General features: G+C 46.2%; 1 long non-coding RNA gene across 1 annotated transcript in view; it reads left to right on the top strand.

Moving 5' to 3' along the window:
• The window catches only part of LOC141212401 (uncharacterized), a 34,838-nt gene extending 18,825 nt beyond the window's left edge, over positions 1-16,013 (top strand). Inside the window, exons 2-3 of the long non-coding RNA XR_012282168.1 lie at positions 15,584-15,675; positions 15,909-16,013. This is a non-coding gene — a long non-coding RNA (uncharacterized lncRNA). The remainder of the gene's footprint in view (positions 1-15,583; positions 15,676-15,908) is intronic.
• The last annotated feature ends 872 nt before the right edge of the window (positions 16,014-16,885 follow it).

The raw sequence follows: 16,885 nt of genomic DNA, 5'->3' as shown, positions 1-16,885 counted from the left end.
TGTGTGTATGTGCGTGACTGCGTATGTGTGTATGTGTGTGACTGCATGTGTGTGTATGTGTGTGACTGCGTATGTGTGTGTATGTGTGTGACTGCATGTGTGTGTATGTGTGTGACTGCATGTGTGTGTATGTGCGTGACTGCGTGTGTGTTTGTGCATGACTGCCTGTGTTTGTGAGTGAGTGTGTGTGTCTACATGTGCGTGTGGACCAGTGTACAAAAAACTGATGTATATCTGAGGATTAGTAATAACTAGCTAACAAATTTATCCATTTAAAAATTAAAAATGTATTCAATTTAGATTAATAGCAAAGAGCTATGCAGGGGCTCATACTGTATCTAGGAGGCTATGTGGGGTCTCATACTGTATCTAGGAGGCTATGTGGGGTCTCATACTGTATCTTGGGAGCGATGCACGGGGCTCATACTGTATCTTGGGAGCTATGCACGGGGCTCATACTGTATCTAGGAGGCTATGTGGGGTCTCATACTGTATCTAGGAGGCTATGCGGGGTGTCATACTGTATCTAGGAGGCTATGTGGGGTCTCATACTGTACCTTGGGAGCTATGCACGGGTCTCATACTGTATCTAGGAGGCTATGTGGGGTCTCATACTGTATCTAGGAGGCTATGCGGGGTGTCATACTGTATCTAGGAGTCTATGTGGGGTCTCATACTGTACCTTGGGAGCTATGCACGGGTCTCATACTGTATCTAGGAGTCTATGTGGGGTCTCATACTGTATCTAGGAGGCTATGCGGGGGCTCATACTGTATCTTGGGAGCTATGCACGGGGCTCATACTGTATCTAGGAGGCTATGCAGGGGCTCATACTGTATCTAGGAGGCTATGTGGGGTCTCATACTATATCTAGGAGGCTATGCAGGGGCTCATACTGTATCTAGGAGGCTATGCAGGGGCTCATACTGTATCTAGGAGGCTATGCGGTTTCTCATACTGTATCTAGGAGTCTATGCGTGGTCTCATACTGTATCTTGGGAGCTATGCACGGGGCTCATACTGTATCTATGGAGCTATGCGGGGGCTCATACTGTATCTACTGTATCTAGGGAGCTATGCGAGGGTTCATACTGTATCTAGAGAGCTATATGGGGGCTCATACTGTATCTAGGGAGCTATGCGCAGGCTCATACTGTATATGGGAGGCTATATGGAGGCTCATACTGTATATAGGAGGCTATATGGAGGCTCATACTGTATCTAAGGCGCTATCTGGGGGCTCACACTGTATATAAGGAGCTATGTGGGGCTCTTACTGTATGTAGGGGGCTATGTGGTGGCTCATACTGTATGTAGGGGGTGATGTGGGAGGGCTCATACTGTATATAGGGGGATGTCAGCATACTTAATTGTGCTCAATATTAAGTTATTATTATTTATTATTATTAAATATTATATTATAAAAAATAATTATAATTAATATGTTAATATTAACATTGAGCAGAATTAATTTCAGCCTATTGGTTTGGTCTCCACAACAATCATGGTCTCTCATGTGGCCCCTTGGGAAAATTAATCTCCCACCCCTGCTCTATTTTATATAGCGCCATTTTATGTATGGTGCTGTACATAAGGGTAAACTTTGCGCTGCGCGCTGTGTGCACCGCTGTCTTTGTCCATCTACAGATGTGTACAAGCGCACCAATGTGTTACTTTTCTTGGTCATGCCCCTCAGCACTCTCTTAAAGGAGTTATTTGACGAGCCCCACGTGAATGGCGCAGCAGTGCGCATCATCAACCACAGCTCCATTTATCTTTTCACAGTTCCGTTTCTCTGGATCATGGTGGTCCCAGTGGTTAGGTCCGCAGTGATCAGAAAGTCATCCCCTATCCATAAGAAGGGGGATAACTTCCAAACTTGGGATAACCCATTTAAATAGGATTTCAAAATGTATTTTTATTTGCCCATAGGAATGTAGAAAATTATAAACCAATAATGACTCTACCTAACTGTAATACAGTCTCTCCAAGAATAGGAGAGAGGAAATGGCACTGTGCAGTCTATATGTATACAGAATAATCCAAATACTGAAAATTACACTCCGTATACAGGACAGGAGAAGTGGTACTGTGCAGTCTATATACAGTCTATATACAGTATATACACAGAATAATACAGATACTGAGAATTAAAACCAGTATACAAGACGGGAGAAGTAGTACTGTGCAGTGTATATATACAGATTAATACAGATACTGAGAATATTGCAGTCAATTTATATACACAGAATAATACAGATACTGAGATTTACATCAGTATACAGGGCAGGAGAAGTGGTACTCTGCAGTGTATATACAGAATAATAAAGATACTGAGAATTACACCCAATATACAGGGCAGGAGAAGTGGTACTGTGCAGTGTATATATACAGATTAATACAGATACTGAGAATATTGCAGACAATTTATATACACAGAATAATACAGATACTGAGATTTACATCAGTATACAGGGCAAGAGAAGTGGTACTGTGCAGTGTATATATACAGAATAATAAAGATACTGAGAATTACACCCAGTATATAGGGCAGGAGAAGTGGTACTGTGCAGTGTAAATATGCAGAATAATACAGATACTGAGACTTAGGCCACAGCCTCACTATCAGTATTTGGTCAGTATTCGGTCAGTATTATTTCCGCAGTATCTGTATTATTCTGTATATACAGTATACACTGCACAGTACCACTTCTGTCTGCATGCTGGTTGCAATTGTCAGTATCTGTATTATTCTGTATATATACAGTACACTGCAAAGTACCACTTCTCATGTCCTATATATACTGTGTGTAAGGCCACGGCCCCATTATCAGTATTTGGTCAGTATTTTTTCTCAGGAGTGGGAGCCAAAACCAGGTGAGGAACAATCAGACAAAAGGTGTAATAGAAGCAAGTCACCAATTCTGGATTTATCTCCAACTCCTGAGAAAAAATACTGACCGAATACTGACCAAATACTGATAGTGGGGCCATGGCCATAGGGAGAATTATACACAGCATACATAGCTCCAAAATATATGCTACAAACATCTAAATATATATATATATATACCCACACAAACACTGGGACCATTGTATATACATGTAGTAAATATTATAGAATATATATTATAGTATGAACTATGGAGCTGTGTATATAGTTATTTAGTGTGGTGCTGTGCCTGAGTACATAACTTTTAGTGGGAAGTCCACACCATATACAGAGCTCCACACTATATACTGGGTTATAAAACATGGTATGGAGCTGTGTGTATACTATATAGTGTAGAGATGTGCCTTTTATATGAAATGTGCAGCCCACACTATATGCTATACACACATATTATATTCACATCACATCTACACTATATATTACACACAGCACCTCACTACATGCTATATACACAGGTCCACACTATATACAGTACTTAATTATGCTGTTTACATCAGATAGTATAATCTGGGGCCGATGCATATACATTACATAGGATACACTGGGGATGATATGTATACATTACATAGGATACAATGGGGCCGATGTATATACTTCTGAGGGGATGTGCTGGGGGCGATCTATATACATCACATAGGATACACTGGGGCCGATGTATATACATCAGATGGGATACGCTGGGAACGATGTATATACATCACATGGGATACACTGGGGCTGATGTATATACGGATTATAATGAGGGCAATTTGGGCTACCGCCCGGGGCCCGGGGCTTCAGGGGGACACATGGCCAGATTGCCCTCATTATAATGTTTTGTGCAGAGGCAGGGGCAGGTTTGGCAGGGGGACCGCACTGTACCTTTTAGACGCCGGCCACATCACAGGGAGGCAGACACGCACCCTGCGCGCTGTGTGCTGCGTCTCCAGGACTGACATCACACAGCAGCGCCTGGAGCTTCTTTATCCTGCGGGAGAGGAGCTGGTGGATCAGGTCAGTGAATGGCGGTAAATATGAGGTCTGGAGAGGATGTCTGGAGTGAGGAGGGGGCTGCAGGATGCTGCTCCCCTCCTGATGAGTTTGCATAAGATTCCATAGTGTCAGTTCAGCGGCCGCTCTGATAGGGCTCTGTATAAGTTATTGCAGGACTTTCATCGTTGCTGCAGATCAGGTCACTCTGGGTCATCGGCTCCAGCATCACCAGATCTGCAGGAAAATTCAGAGTCCTGTAATAAATCCCACTGAGCCCCAGCAGAGCAACCACAGACATTGCATAGAGGATCCTGCACTGACTGATCAACCCTGAACCTGCAGGACATCACATACTGTACTGATCCATATATGATATGTGAGGTCCTGTAGGCAGGTGTGATCAGTACAGTGTATATCCCTGTACAAAATGTCACATCCAGTAAACAGATTAGTGTATGGTATACTGTGGTACAGACATGAGATGGGATATAACAATGAGTATAGTATAACATCTAATGTCTGTATCACAGTATATTATACTAGCTATTGAACCCGTTTTACACCCGGGTCACAAGCATTTTTAGTGGTACATTTCTGGCGCCATTTTTTTTAAGACACTGTGTCTGCGAATTCTCATAAACACTTCAATAAAATGGCGCTGGATAGCGTGGTAAGCGCATGCACTGACTCCGGCACCATTTCATTGAAGTAATGTGCTACAAAATTAAAGGGTTCCCTTCATCGGAAATAACGCTATTAACCTGCGTTCAGGTAAACAGCGTTTTTATACTGCCCAGTAGCTGAATGCAGTGGGGAGAAAATGATCTTTATTCTCCTCGCCAGCATTCGGTTTCAGTCATGAGGGCAGTGCCGGTTCGGTCACCACTCTGAGTATACAGAGCGTCCTCTGCAACCGAGCCCCCGGCCCTGACTGACACTGACTCTACATTGAGACCGGCTGTCAGTCAGGGCCAGGATTACAGGGGTTGCTCTGTATACTGAAAGTAATGACTGAACCGGCGCCGGGCCAGACCCCATTACTAAAACCAAATGCTCCCCCATCCTGGTATATGCTCCCTCCCCATCCTGGTATATGCTCCCTCCCCATCCTTATCCCCCATCCTGGTATATGTTCCCCCATCTTGCCTGCTCTGATGTTCTTCCTTCCATACAAAAAAAAAAACAACACTCCTACTCGCCTTTTCCCCTCTCGCTTGCAGCGCATCCTCGAACACCGGCAAGGCTGGAGGAGTGTGGCGCCAGAGTTCGCACCTGCGCATGCATGAACCACAACGCCACACTCCTCCAACCTCGCCGGACATCAAGGTATGTGTCCTAATGGCGCCGAAGATGGCAGTATGAAATCAGCGTTTACGCACCCCGTGATCTCCGTCATTACAATCCTTTATCCTCGTCCTCCTCCCTGTCACCTGTAACATCTGATGTGTTCTTCTGTCTCCGGCCAGACTGTGCAGGCGCATTGCGTGCACAGTCTATAGAGGCTTCGGACAGACGGACACATCCCTGATTATATTATAGATAGTCATGTATTCTCATATAGACTCTACAGGGCCGTACCTAGGGGAAGAGGAGGGGCATGTGACCTGGGTACAGCCGTCAGGGGGGTGCCTTCGGGCCACCTCATGCGGTGGTCAGAGGTGTCTCCCAGGCAGCTGCAATTTGCCGCCCCCAGAGTGGGAGTCGACCATTCTCTGAGCTTGCTGCGGAACCAACAGTCGATCAGAGAAGGGAGCTATGTGCGGGCTCATACTGTATATAGGGAGCTATGTGCGGGCTCATACTGTATATAGGGAGCTATGTGCGGGCTCATACTGTATATAGGGAGCTATGTGCAGGCTCATACTTTATATAGGGAGCTATGTGCGGGCTCATATTGTATATAGGAAGCTATGTGCGGGCTCATACTGTATATAGGGAGCTATGTGCGGGCTCATACTGTATATAGGGAGCTATGTGCGGGCTCATACTTTATATAGGGAGCTATGTGCGGGCTCATATTGTATATAGGAAGCTATGTGCGGGCTCATACTGTATATAGGGGCTATGTGCAGACTCATATTGTATCTAAGTAACTATGTAGGGGCTCATACTGTATGTAGGTGGCAGTGTGTGGGCTCATACTATATGTACAGGGCTATGCGGGGGCTCATACTGTATGTAGGGGGGGTGTGGGGGCTCATACTATATGTACAGGGCTCTGCGGGGGCTCATACTGTATCTAGACCGCTATGTGCGGGCTCATACTGTATATAGGGAGCTATGTGCGGTCTCATACTGTATATAGGGAGCTATGTGCGGGCTCATATTGTATATAAGGAGCTATGTGCGGGCTCACACTGTATATAGGGAGCTATGTGCAGGCTCATATTGTATATAAGGAGCTATGTGCGGGCTCATACTGTATATAGGGGCTATGTGCAGACTCATATTGTATATAAGGAGCTATGTGCGGGCTCATACTGTATATAGGGGCTATGTGCAGACTCATTTTGTATCTAAATAACTATGTAGGGGCTCATACTGTATGTAGGTGGCAGTGTGTGGGCTCATACTTTATGTACAGGGCTATGTGGGGGCTCATACTGTATGTAGGGGGCTGTGTGGGGGCTCATACTATATGTACAGGGCTCTGCAGGGGCTCATACTGTATCTAGGGAGCTATGCGGGGCTCATACTGTAAATAGGAGGCTATGTGGGGGCTCATACTGTATATAGAGGGGCTATGCGGGGGCTCATACTGTATCTAGGGAGCTATGCGGGCGCTCATACTGTATCTAGGGAGCTATGCGGGGGCTCATACTGTATATAGAGGGATGTCAGCATACTTAATTCTGCTCAATATTAAGTCATACAATTAATATTATTTTTTTTAATTATTTTGTTAATATTAATATGGACCAGAATTAATTTCAGCCTATTGGATCGGCCTCCATAACAGTCACGATCTCTCATGTGGCCCCTCCGGAAAATTAATCTGCCACCCTGATCTACTATATATAGTGCTATGTTATGGAAATTTTTTTTCCTCATTCTCTGTCTATAGATGTGATCAGAACATCTGTGTGTTGATCACATGTCCAATCACATGATCTATCAAAGGGGATCATGTGACATGTCACTCACGTGATACATCCGGTACCTGCGGGGGGTGGGGCACACCTTTTAAACTGCCCGGGGCCCTGGCTACTCTTAATCCACCCCTGTGTATATACATCATATAGGATACGTTGGGGACAATGTATATACATCACATAGGATACGTTGGGGACGATGTATATACATCACATGGGATACACTGGGGCCGATGTATATATAGGTGCATCTCACTAAATTATAATATCATCAAGAAGTTAATTTATTTCAGTTCTTCAATACAAAAAGTGAAACTCATATATTATATAGAGTCATTAATATAATTGTCTTATCCCGTCTGTCAATCTGTCTGTCCTTCTGTCCAGGAAATCCTGCGTCGCTGATTGGTCCGGCGCGGCCAATCAGGGACGCAGCATTTCAGAAAAAGATGGCGGCCGTTAGCGGCTCATCTGCCGCACGGAGGTCAGCGGCGATGCAGCCGGGAGATGCAGCCGGCTGCTCGCAGCATAAGTCCCCTGACCGGAGGCGCCGCTGACCTCCATGCAGCTACCGTCAGGAGATCAGCGACTACGGCCGCTTTTCTCCCGACGGCATGTGTGACGCCCCCCCTCCCCTCTCCTCTCCTCCCCTCTCCCCTCCTCTCCCCTCTCCTCCCCTCCCCCCGCTTGCTCAGGGCCCCAGCACCCGGCGCCATACTTACCCCTCCCTGTGCCTCCGCAGCAGCTCCTGTGTCTTCCGCTGCTGCTCTGTGACGTCTCAGGTCAGAGGGCTCGGTGACGTCTTTACACTGCGCTCTCTCCTGAGCGGTCACAGCGCGCAGCGGGAAGATGCCGGCTACGCTGGAGTCCGGAGCAGCAGCTGAGAATTGAGGTGAGTATTGGATTTTTTTTTATTGTATGGGGGCATAGGGCATTAAATGGTGGGGTGGGGGTGTGTGACATCGTGGAGGGGCCATTAAAAGCGAGGGGGGGTGTGACATCCTGCATGGGCCACTATGGGGGGATGTGACATCCTGCATGGGGTATTATATAGGGGGGATGTGACTTCCTGCATGGGGCATTATAAGGGAGGGGGGCATGTGACATCCTGCATGGGGCACTATGGGGGGGATGTGACTTCCTCCATGGGGCATTATATAGGGGGGATGTCACTTCCTGCATGGTGCATTATAAGGGAGGGGGGATGAGACTTCCTCCATGGGGCATTATAAGGGGTGTGGTGACATCCTGCATGGGGCATTTATATGGTGGGGGGGGAGTGACATCCTGCATGGGGCATTATAAGGGTGGGGGGAATGTGACATCCTGCATGGGGCACTATGGAGGGGATGTGACTTCCTCCATGGGGCATTATATAGGGGGGATGTGACTTCCTGCATGGGGTATTATATAGGGTGGATGTGACTTCCTGCATGGGGCATTCTATAGGAGGGATGTGACTTCCTGCATGGGGCATTATAAAGAAGGTGGGGATGTGACTTCCTGCATGGGGCATTATAAAGAAGGGGGGGATGTGACATCCTGCATGGGGCATTATACAGGGGGGATGTGACATCCTGCAAGGGGCATTATAAGGGAGGGGGGATGTGACATCCTGCATGGGGCATTATCCTGCATGGGCCATTATATGGGGGGGATGTGACATCCTTCTTGGGGCATTATAAGGGAGGGGGGGATGTGACATCCTGCATGGGGCATTATATGGGGGGGAGTGACATCCTGCATGGGGCATTATAAGGGAGGGGGGGTGACATCCTGCATGGGGCATTATAAGGGAGGGGGCGATGTGACATCCTGCATGGGGCATTATAAGGGAGGGGGGGTGACATCCTGCATGGGGCATTATAAGGGAGGGGGCGATGTGACATCCTGCATGGGGCATTATATGGGGGAGGGGGAAGTGACAACCTGCATGGGGCATTATAAGGCAGGTGGATGCTCCCCGATCCTCACTAACACGGTTCGCTGATTGGTCGCAGCCACCGGCCGCGACCAATCAGCTATTTCAGCGCCAAATTTAAACACCGCTCTGCTGATTGCTCGCGGCCGCCCGCGGCGACCAATCTGCGATTGTGGCGCCAAATTTAAACACGGTCTTCGGCCAATTGGCGGCAGATTTAAAATAAGTACGCCACCGTCGGGAGACATATTCTAGAATACCCGATGCGTTAGAATCGGGCCACCATCTAGTATATTATATAGAGTCATTACAAACAGAGTGATCTATTTCACGTGTTTATTTCTGTTAATGTTGATGATTATGGCTTACAGCCAATGAAAACACAAAAGCCATTATCTCAGTGAATTAAAATAATTAACAAAAAAACACATGCAAAGGCTTCCTAAGCATTTAAAAGGTCCCTTAGTCTGTTTCAGAAGGCTCCACAATCATAGGGAAGACTGCTGACATGACAGATGTCCAGAAGGCAGTCATTGACACACTCCACAAAGTCCCAGAGTTCCTATTTTCATTTGGAAATCAAGGTCCCAGAGTCTCGAGGAAGAGTGGAGAGGCCACAATCCAAGCTGCTTGAGGTCTAGTGTGAAGTCTCCACAATCGGTGATGGTTTGGGGAGCCATGTCATCTGCTGGTGTAGGTCCACTGTGTTTTATCAAGACCAAAGTCAGCGCAGCCGTCTACCAGGACATTTTAGAGCACTTCATGCTTCCCTCTGCCGACAAGCTTTTTGGAGATGGAAATTTCATTCTCCAGCAGGACTTGACACTAGTGTTGAGCGAGTATGTTCTATTAACCCTTTCGCCGACTATGCTCGGGCCGAGCTCCGAGTATTTACAGCTGCTCGGTGATAAGGTTAAATCGCTCCTGTGTGCATGATTATTTCTCACACATTCCTCACATGTAATAAAGCTGTCAAACAGTTGCAAATCATGCACACGGGAGCGATTTAACCTCATCACCGAGCAGCTGTAAATACTCGGAGCTCGGCCCGAGCATACTCGGTCAGAACATACTCGCTCAACCCTACTTGGCACCTGTCCACACTGCCAAAAATACCAATACCTGGTTTAAAAACAACAGTATCACTGAGCTTGATTGGCCAGAGAATCTATCGGGTATTGTCAAGAGGAAGATGAGAGACACCAGACCCAACAATGCAGACGAGCTGATGGCTGCTATCAAAGCAACCTGGGCTTCCATAACACCTCAGCAGGGCCACAGGCTGATCGCCTCCATGCCACATTGCCGCATTGATGCAGTAATTGATGCAAAAGGTGCCCCGACCAAGTATTGAGTGCATTTAATGAACATACATTTCAGTAGGCCAACATTTCGGATTTTAAAAACATTTTTCAAGCTGTTGTTGCTGTAAAGTATTCTAATTTACTGAGATAATGACTTTTGTTCATTGGCTGTAAGCTATAATCATCAACATTAACAGAAATAAACACTTGAAATAGATCACTCTGTGTGTAATGACTCTATATAATATATGAATTTCACTTTTTGCATTGAAGAACTGAAATAAATTAACTTTTGATGATATTCTAATTTAGTGAGATGCACCTGTACATCATATAGGATGCTGGGGCTGATCAGTATACATAATATAAGATACACTGGGGCTGATGTATATACGTCATGTAGGATACACTGGTGATGATGTACATACATTACATAGGATATGCTGGAGACTATGTATATACATCATATAGGATACGCTTGTGCCAGTGTATATGCATCTCTATAGGATACCTTGGGAGCGATGTACATAGATCATATAGGATATGCTGGGGCCGATATATATACATCATATAGAATACACTGGGGCTGTGTCATGGTGTGACTGTGGGATAGCAAGTGTGCTCCTATTCTGACCCTCAGGCTCGGGGTCCCTAGCTATTTCTGTTCCCAGGATTACTCCTGAATGTGGAGATGCCCGAGCCTCGTTCCTTACTATGCTCCTAAGCAGCACTAGTTTGTACAGTGTATGGGGGGAATACAAAACAAGATAGGACAGAACTGAAGCACAGTCACACAACACGCTCTCAGGGAAATACACAAAGGAATATAAAGTCTAAAACCCGAGAGGCAAGAAAGTAATATAAAGACACCTAGGGAAAAAGGAAAGGGTTACCAAACAACTCTTGCAACAACTTTAGCAATAACCACTAAACCAGTATGTGTTCACCTTTCCAGAACAGGATAGAGAAAAACTATACTGGCATTGCCAGCAAAGCACAGCCGGCTTAAATGGAGAAACAGCAGACACGACTGGTTCTCCTCTAGCATGTGATCAAAGGCAGTCAACAACCTCAGCCCAGCAAAGACTAACTTTTGCTCACCTGCCAAGGAGCTGCAGCTCTAAGAGTCGATGCCCTAGTCACCCTGCACTGACCATAGCTATCAATGGAGTTACAAGGAGCAGTATATGAATCTGTGGAATCCACAGACTTGGACGCCGCCATCACAGTTTGTGATGTTAGAGAAAACCTCCTTGTGACATGCTGATGTACAAACATCATATAGAATACACTGGGGCTGATGTATATATAGTACATCTTAAAGGATATACGGGTGCTAATGTAGAGTATATACATCATATAGGATACACTGGGGCTGATGTATATACATCGTATAGGATACACTAGGGCTGATGTATATATATCATATAAGAGATACTGGAGCTAATGTACAGTATATACATCGTATAGAATACACTGGGGCTGATGTATATACATCATATAGGATATACAGGTGCTGATGTACAGTATGTACATCACATAGGATACACTGGGGCTGATGTATACACATCATATACAGTAGGATACACTAGGGCTGATGTATATACATCATATAGGATACACTAGGGCTGATGTACATACATTACATGGCCTCTGCTTGTTAACTCATTCATAGCCTGGAGATGAATCAGTGTAGCATGCAGCCCTCCCAGAGCTTGAAGATGAGCCTGCAGGAAAGTAAGGAGCCGGCGCGCAGAGAGCGGTAGCCCCTCCTGCCAAGAACATCCTGATAACACTATCTGGCACTAGGCCTGGCAAAGAGTACGCCACTGCGGTGTACTGAACGCTGTGCGTGTGCGTCGTGCATGGGCATGGGCACGCATGGGCGGGTACACACGACATGGACATGAAAAAATATTAAAAGGCCAGCAGCTGCAAAACCACGGCCGATGGCCACAATGTAGGTGAGGGCTGCAGCCCAGTGAGCATGTGCCTGTTGGGCTTGTAGTAGTGGCATGGTTCTAGAGGTCAATATATCTTTGAACATAAGTATGAGATATACAACCAATACCATTTTAATGGCAACTCTCGTATATATATATATATATATATATATATATACAGTATATATATACATATATATATATATATATATATATATATATAGTGTCGGACTGGGGTGTCTGGGGCCCACAGGAGGAATTGATCCTCAGGGCCCACCTTACAGCTATATGTAAATACCTGATAGCCGATATCCCCGTTATAGTGGAGCGTCTGCTGTAAATCACAGGCGGCTCCTGCACATCTACTGTGCACATGCTATAACTAGGATGTACAATGTTCTTTGGTTAAAACAAGTTATCACCGATCCAAGGGCTCCACGGGATAGGTGATAACTGACTGATCGTTTGGGTCCGAACATTGGAAACCGCACCGATCAGAAGAATGGGGAAGTTTTATCCCTGTCAGGATACTTATCCCCATTTTAAAATGCAGCGGCAGGTGGGACGTCTGACTGCAGCTCCCTTCATTCTCTTTGGGATTTCCAGAAAAAAAACAAGAACAGCCACTGAGGGAATGAATGGATCAGTGGTCAAGTCGCACATGAGCTCCAGTCTAATGGGGATAAAAGCTCCACATTCTACCAATCGGTGCAGGTTCCAGCATTCAGACCCCCACTAATCAGTAACTTATCACTTATCCTGTGGAGAGGTGATTACTTGTTTTCATCGGAGAACCCCTGTAAGTGCATCTTGTTCCAAGTATTTAATTAATCACTAATGGAAACAAAGAATCTTCTCCTAATTAATATCAGAGAGAACAGATGACTGCCATACACAACACAATCAACTGTACCAACACAAACAGTACCACATACAAGGGAGAAATACTGCCACACCATGACTGGACTACATATTACCACCACATAGTGACCAAATAATACTACATACAAGGGAGAAATACCACCACACCATGACCAGACCACATATTACCACCACATAGTGACCGAATAATACCACATACAAGGGAGAAATACCACTAAACCATGACCAGACCGCATATTACCACCACATAGTGACCGAATAATACTACATAAAAGGTAGAAATATCACCACACCTTGATCAGACCAGATATTACCACCCCATAGTGACCGAATATTACTACATACAAGGGAGAAATACCACCATGCCATGACCAGACCAGATATTAACAGCAAATAGCGTCCAAATAATTCCCCATCATTTCTCTCTCCTACCTCCATAATTGCTCTTCCCCATCCCAATCATTGCTCTACCCCACCTTCTCCAACATTGTCATATCTCCCCCACCTTCTCCATCATTGCCATATCTCCCCCCACCACCTCCATCATCATTGCCATATCTCCCCCCACCACCTCCATCATTGCCATATCTCCCCCCACCTGCTCCGTCATCATTGCCATATCTCCCCCACTTGCTCTGTCATCATTGCCATATCTCCCCCAACCGGCTCCGTCATCATTGCCATATCTCCCCCCTCCTACTCCATCATCATTGCCATTTCTCCCCCCACCTGCTCCACCATCATTGCCATATCTCCCCCACCTCCTCTATCACTAATGCCATGTCATATCTCCCCCTACCTCCTCCATCACCATGCCATGCATATCTCCCCCCACCTCCCCCATTGCCATGCCATATATCCCCCACCATGTCATATCTCCCCCCACCTCCTCAATCACCATTGCTCTCCCTCAAAAAAACCCAAAACTTATCTCTCAGCGCGCTCCCCCGCAGCACTGTCCTCTGCTTCCTGCCCGGCATCTTTCTCCCTGACACAGGTCCATGCTGCATGATGACATCATCAAGCAGCGCGAGCCTGTGTGAGGGAGGAAACGCCGGGCAGAAAGCAGAGGTGAGGACGGATCCCTGCAGCTATGCTGCCATTTTCCTCCTGTCGGCAGTGGAGCTGGAGGGATCGCTCCTTGCCTGCCGCACAGGATGAGGGCAATCTGCCCATGGGACCGAGAAGCAGGCCAGATTGCCTTCATCAGCCGCACTGCAAGGGCCCCCCTGACCCTCCAGGCCCTTGCAGTGCGGAGCACCGGCGGCCATGTTAACCAGGGGCACCCGTGTGTCCTGCTCGGGGGCCCGCTGAGGACCCGGGCCCACCGGAGAATTCTCCGGTGCCCCAGTCCGACCCTGTATATAGACACACTTACACATTGGTGTGTACATACAGTACATGTGCATGTGTGTGAGTATATACAGTATATGTATATGTGTATAGTGGCGTTGCTTGAAGTTTATAGGCCCTGTAAGGCAGCGCTAGTCATCATGCTGGGGGACACTCGCTGCATCGGGTCAATTAAAGCACACCAGCCACGTTTTCCAGTATTTCACAATCCAGCAGTTTATTACACTTCACTACTGCTTATCACCGAGTCCAACTCAGTGGCTCGCCGACATACACATATAATGTCCAGGAGCCTTTCAAGTGGCAGACAGGCCCACTTGGCTCCAGTTACAGCCATCAGCAAAGTCACTTATATCAACGTCCATATAATGCAGTGCTTTACCTTTGCCCGGTTTTAGCTGCTTCAGTCAGATTTGTTCTGCCACCACTGTGGCTTTAGGGCTTCCCAGATGGGGGTCTCCAGCCCTCGTTCCTTCAAAGGCTACTGGTATGTTTTCTCACCTAACATCCAGCCTCTGCCTTCCAGGACTCTTGCCTTCCAAGCCTCTGGCCCTCAAAGGCTACTGGTATCGCTTACATGTAAGGATCCAGCCTCTGCCTTTCAGGCTTCACTAGGCCTCACTAAGCCTCTCCAGGCTAACGGTGTCCCACACAGGGGAACAGGCCTCACGCCTTTCACACCTGTCTCAAATCTACCAGGGTTTATATATCCTCTAGTGCACACACAGGACCTGTGCTGATGTCACAGTCATGTGATCAGACCTTCTGTATGCACAGGACCTGTGCGATGTCACAGTCATGTGATCAGTCACCTCGGGAGGTACATGGTCGGCCAAAACACACCCTGGACCATTACAGTAATGCCGCAAGCCGCTGCATTACAGCCCCAATGAAAAATTTCCAACATGGCCCCCAAGCATTACAGATCTTTAATAGTACTGGTGTTCTCTTATGGGCCAAAAGGATATTTTGGCCCCATAGGCTCCAGGGCTAAGTGCGACTGCAACACATGTACCTACTATAGTTATGTCTCTATGTTTGTATCTGGACAATCAGACAGGCATTTACCATGTAGCCTATAGTTATTCTGTCCTATTGTGTAGTAGATGTGTAGGTACTGTAGTAATCTGGCAATTCACCTATATCTCTGCTCTGTACAACAGCTGCATTTGCTCCTTGGTCTGGAATACGTGAGCTGCGGGGACTTTTACAGCTACTTACTGATGAAGGGGCAGCTTGACATCCCCAGTGCAAGGTAAAGTTTTATTTTTATGTAATTATACACGAATAGAAATATACAGTATATATAAACAGCAGTTCTGTCATCAGTATTGATTGCTCTTTGATGGCAATATGGATTAGACTAAAGCAATATATTAGTCATCAGAACCTGGACAGAATCCTGACCGGCCACTTTATTACACTATGGATAGGGCAGGATTTCTTGTATTTCTGTAGACAGTCACTAATTTCTTGTCTCTCTGTCAGATTCTATGCCGCTGAACTCGTCTGTGGAATCCAACATCTCCACTCAAAGGGCGTCATCCACAGAGACCTCAAGCCCGAGAACATCTTGGTGGCTGAAACGGGCCATATTAAGATCACAGATTTCGGTCTCTCAATTGACAACATGCATGGAGACCGAACAGCCACTGGATACGCTGGAACTGCAGGCTACATGGCTCCTGAGGTGAGAAGAACAAGGATTTTCTCTTTTTTTCATACTATAATTGTATGTCTGCCTGGATCACACACATAATCCAACAAATGTCCATTACAATAAATGGGACATTCTGGCATTGACATCTGGCATGCCATACACATTAGATAGGCAGCTTGCCTCAGCTGAGTGTACATGCGTTCTGAATGGGAGGGGGGAGTATGACCATGCCAGACACAAAGGATCGGGCACTGAAATTCAGCATCCAGTGTTTGAGCTGAATTGGGATGTCTCCATACACATTAGATGATCTCTCCGGAATCTGTGAGTCCGGCCACAATACATGATCATGCTATATGTTTTGCCAGCATTAGAGACCCAAAGAGTTACAAGTCAGCCAACAAAGGTTCTGGCGCTCAGAAGAGCAGCATGGCTCCTTTCAGTCATTAGTGTAGTAATCATAATATTCAAGTGATGCCACAACCAGAGGAATCATCCACTCTCACTATATTACATAGTCTTACAATTATTATGCTGAGAACTTTGTTACACTGAAGATATGGAACTTTTTGACCAACTCTTTATCTATTTTCTTCTTCTTTATGTAGATTTTGGCTGGGAAGGAGTATAACGCCGGAGTAGACTGGTATTCTTTTGGTGTCATCTTAAAAGAAATGGTTACCGATGAGTGCGCCTACCATCAGACACTCAACGATAAATCCTCCGGCATCAGGAACATCATTAAACAGGTCAGTTGTCTTAACAGTCATTAGTACTATGATGTTTACAATGTTATTGTTGTAGA

The sequence above is a fragment of the Phyllobates terribilis genome, unplaced genomic scaffold, assembly GCF_046119375.1.
Source record: "Phyllobates terribilis strain yellow unplaced genomic scaffold, ASM4611937v1 Scaffold_173__1_contigs__length_4020020, whole genome shotgun sequence".
In the NCBI taxonomy this organism is placed as follows: domain Eukaryota; kingdom Metazoa; phylum Chordata; class Amphibia; order Anura; family Dendrobatidae; genus Phyllobates; species Phyllobates terribilis.
This window is presented reverse-complemented; position numbering and strand designations above follow the sequence as displayed.